The sequence below is a fragment of the Oratosquilla oratoria genome, chromosome 4 (genome assembly GCF_046742065.1).
Source record: "Oratosquilla oratoria isolate Oo_2021 chromosome 4, ASM4674206v1, whole genome shotgun sequence".
In the NCBI taxonomy this organism is placed as follows: Eukaryota; Metazoa; Arthropoda; class Malacostraca; order Stomatopoda; family Squillidae; genus Oratosquilla; species Oratosquilla oratoria.
This window is the reverse complement of record NC_134780.1, coordinates 8,155,197-8,160,196: the sequence shown is the minus strand read 5'-3', so window position 1 is coordinate 8,160,196 and position 5,000 is coordinate 8,155,197. Positions and strand designations below refer to the sequence as shown.

Sequence of the window (5,000 nt, the reverse complement as noted above, 5' to 3'; positions counted from 1 at the left end):
CAATATCTATGGTGTTTATAGAATTAGGGACAGAAATAAAATGAGACTTATCCTTTCCCGGGGTCCGGACGTTTGAGCCATCGTAGATCTTCTTGGCTTTCCTCGTTGTCCTGGTGATCAAACCTCCGGGGTATTTCAGCTTCCTAAAGGTATTCTTGATGTAAGTGAGTTCATCCTCTAGGAATTCTTCACTGCAGATACGAAAAGCTCTGAGAAAGAAACCTATTAGAACACCCGTTTTAACACGTCTGCTGTGTGCTGAAAAATAATGGACAAAGTCGTCCCTATTGGTGGGTTTCCTGTACACTGAGAAACTTACCTGTTGAGAACCTCTGTGTATCAATGTGTCTAAAAATGGTAAATTACACTCTTTTTCTAGTTCAACTGTGAATTGGATGTCTTTATTCACAGCGTTGAGTCTTCTCAACTTATTTTCTATATTAGTTCTTTTTGGCATCACCACGATTATGTCATCCACGTACCTTAGCCAAGTGGTACCTCTTCCCATGATGTTGATGTATTTGTCCATTTCTAATACTTCCATGAATAAACATGCCATGACAGCAGATAATGGACTCCCCATTGCGAGACCTCTAATCTGTTTAAATTCAATGTTGTTAAACATAAAATATCCAAATTTGACACACATGGAAATAAGTTTTATATAATCAGATCTTGGGACAGGAAGGGTATCATCATCGATATCTGTTGTTACTTTCTTCACTGCTTCTAGGGCATCAAAAATAGAAACATTTGTGAATAACGCTGTTATATCGAAGCTTGCCAACTTTTTATCACTTACATTTAGATCTTTAAGTCTCTGGATCAGGTCGGAAGAATTTCTTAAATGGGCCCCGCTGATGGAACCGATGACGTTGGAAAGGGGTTTTGCCAGACATTTCGCTAGCCTGTGCGGAGCGCTACCAATCCCTGAAGTTATGGGCCTCATGGGGATATTTACCTTATGTACTTTAGGTAGACCGTGCATTAACGGGGGTTTTGGAGCTTCTTCTAGTAATCCTAACAACTTTTTTCCCCTGGTTGATTTACGTAGGATTTTTCTCGCTTCTGTGTTAAATCTTGCTGATTCTATATCAGCGTTGCCGGCCGGTTGTCTTTCGTATGTTGATTCATCATTCAAAAGATCGGACATTTTGTCCAGATAGTCAATTTTATTTAGAATAATTACTCCGCCGCCTTTGTCGGCGTGGGTGATAATAATGTCATTATCATTACTCAAAGTCTGAAGGACTTCTCTAAATCTTTTGGGAATAACATAACGATTACAATCGGCCAAGGCTTGGTAACATGTTATTACCCCTTGGGTGAAACCTTTATCAACTTCGTTCTCAGACCATTTATAATTAATGCACGGTCTACCTAAAGTACATAAGGTAAATATCCCCATGAGGCCCATAACTTCAGGGATTGGTAGCGCTCCGCACAGGCTAGCGAAATGTCTGGCAAAACCCCTTTCCAACGTCATCGGTTCCATCAGCGGGGCCCATTTAAGAAATTCTTCCGACCTGATCCAGAGACTTAAAGATCTAAATGTAAGTGATAAAAAGTTGGCAAGCTTCGATATAACAGCGTTATTCACAAATGTTTCTATTTTTGATGCCCTAGAAGCAGTGAAGAAAGTAACAACAGATATCGATGATGATACCCTTCCTGTCCCAAGATCTGATTATATAAAACTTATTTCCATGTGTGTCAAATTTGGATATTTTATGTTTAACAACATTGAATTTAAACAGATTAGAGGTCTCGCAATGGGGAGTCCATTATCTGCTGTCATGGCATGTTTATTCATGGAAGTATTAGAAATGGACAAATACATCAACATCATGGGAAGAGGTACCACTTGGCTAAGGTACGTGGATGACATAATCGTGGTGATGCCAAAAAGAACTAATATAGAAAATAAGTTGAGAAGACTCAACGCTGTGAATAAAGACATCCAATTCACAGTTGAACTAGAAAAAGAGTGTAATTTACCATTTTTAGACACATTGATACACAGAGGTTCTCAACAGGTAAGTTTCTCAGTGTACAGGAAACCCACCAATAGGGACGACTTTGTCCATTATTTTTCAGCACACAGCAGACGTGTTAAAACGGGTGTTCTAATAGGTTTCTTTCTCAGAGCTTTTCGTATCTGCAGTGAAGAATTCCTAGAGGATGAACTCACTTACATCAAGAATACCTTTAGGAAGCTGAAATACCCCGGAGGTTTGATCACCAGGACAACGAGGAAAGCCAAGAAGATCTACGATGGCTCAAACGTCCGGACCCCGGGAAAGGATAAGTCTCATTTTATTTCTGTCCCTAATTCTATAAACACCATAGATATTGATGATTATTTGTTAAAAGGTGGAATAAATATAGCAAAAATATCTTCCAATAAAATAGGAAAAATATTTAAGAAACATAATAATATGCGTAATAATCTCAGTGTCATTTACCGTATTCCATGCAACGGTTGTCCATCATCTTATTTCGGTGAGTCAGGTCGAGGGTTCAATAAACGCTTGAATGAGCACAAAAACGATCTCAGGGCTCATAGAACATCTAACTCCCTGGTTCGTCACCTGGACAAATGTGGACATCTACCTGATTGGAACAACGCAGAAATTCTACACGAGGGATTTGAGAAGAAAATGAGAAAAACTGTGGAAGCTGCACATATCGCCGCCAACAAGAACAACAACGACAGAGACGGATTTAAATGCCTCTCGAAAGCAGCAAGTGTCCTAATAATTAAATCGTTAGCCAAAGGGAAAACATGACGCTCATACCTTGGCGGGTTCCCTCTCACTACGAATATAAGAATTGTGATCCGTCTGTAATGCTGTAGTCCTCTGAAGAAGACCAAGTTGGTCGCAACGTTAGGACATTAAACTCTATTCCTAACACATCTTCGTTTGCCCTTCCCCACCCACATTCTCTCTCATTTGTCTGAAATAATTTTAAATATATATATATATATATATATATATATACATATATATATACACATCATATATATATATACATATACATATATATATACATACGGAATAGGAAACACAAGAGTCTTAGTCTTGACTTTATTCCTGACTAGTTTCGCAGGTATGCTTTTTCAAAGGAATATGATGAACCTTTGAAAAAGCATACCTGCAAAACTAGTCAGGAATAAACTCAAGACTAAGACTCCCGTGTTTCCTACTCCACTTACGTCAACCTGTCAGAACGTCTCAATATACATACATACATACATATATATATATATATATATATATATATATAATATATACACATATATATGATATATATATATATATATATATATATATATGTATTTGTTCATCTATCTATCTATCTATATATATATAGATATATATACATATATATATATATGTGTGTATATATATATATATACAGTATATATGTGTATATATATATTTATGTATATATACATATATACGTGTATATATATATATATATATATATATATATATATATATATAAGTCTAAATAAAAATATTTTTCTAAAAAAAAAACGCTGTGGAAGTCGGGGACAGTTGGTATTACGGTGACACTTTGTCCTAAAAATATTCTTGAAAAGGCGCTTGGATAAGTAGGGGTCAGGTGGTATTCTTCTTTTTCTTCTTCTTCCTCTTCTTCTTCTTCTTCTTCTTCTTCTTCTTCTTCTTCTTCTTCTTCTTCTTCTTCTTCTTCTTCTTCTTCTTCTTCTTCTTCTTCTTCGCGTTCCTCTTCTTCTTCTTGTTCGTGTTCTTCTTCTTTTTCTTCTTCTTCTTCATCTTCTTCTTCTTCTTCTTCTTCTTCTTCTTCTTCTTCTTCTTCTTCTTCTTCTCTTCTTCTTCTTCTTCTTTCTTCTTCTTCTTCTTCTTCTTCTTCTTCTTCTTCTTCTTCTTCTTCTTCTTCTTCTTCTTCGCATTCTATTTCGTGTTCTTCTTCGCATTCTTCTTTACGTTCTTCTATGCGTTCTTCCTCGTGCTGGGGATCCCGTGTTGGGGTTCCGCCTCGAGGCCGAAACCGAAGGGGAAAACGAGGGATTAGAGCGCTGAAAGCTGCAGGCCGCAGTTTGCGCAGCCAAGCACCCGGCGATGCCGGGGAGGGCGAAGCCCGCGGCTTGTATATACATATATATTTATATATATATATATATATATATATACATATATATATATATCCATATATATATGCACATATATGTAGATAAATACATACATATATATATATATATATATATATATATGCAAAGTATACCACTTGGAAAAAGAAACCAACGCAGCAAAATTCACAGTAATGAGGGATTTCGTATATTACATCTGTGCAAAAAGTGCATAGTTAATATAAATACGTAGATTATATATACTTGAAAAAGGAAGAAGAACAGTTTACATAAGGGTAGAGGATCTTTACCATCTGTACCTGTTATTATTTTGCTTATTTCTTGACAGATAAAATTGTTAAGTTTATATAAACCCTTGTGTAGGTTGGTATTTTGATCAGTGGTGGTATGGATCAAACTACATTCTATTAAGTTTCTTACTATTATGTTGTTTTTATAATAGATTGCATGGGCATTACCCCAATCAACTGGATGATTATTCAGTTCAATATGCTTAAAGATTCCACTGGAATTATTGCCATCCCTAACATTTTTCTTATATTGTTAAATTCTAATGTTTAAGGGTTTGGCAGTTTGACCTATGTAAAATTGATTACACATTTTGCAAAGAATTTTATAAATGCATCCTTTTTTAACTTCAACACTATTATTGATGAGCATATGTTTTACTGTACTATCATTTTTAAAAACTACCTTTATGTTAAATCTTTTTAACAATTCTGTAACACTTAACAAATTTTCTTGAAATGGCAAAATTAAAACATTTTGATAACTAAAAGGAGATTTTGGCTGAGGAGTTAAAAATTATTTCCTTGCAAAATTGTAAGCAATATTAAGGAATTGTTTAGAGTATTTTAATTTT

General features: G+C 35.4%; 1 protein-coding gene across 1 annotated transcript in view; it reads right to left on the bottom strand.

Moving 5' to 3' along the window:
• The window catches only part of LOC143024273 (transmembrane protease serine 11D-like), a 22,835-nt gene that overhangs the window by 3,974 nt on the left and 13,861 nt on the right, over positions 1 to 5,000 (bottom strand). The gene's annotated exons all lie outside the window — the stretch shown is intronic.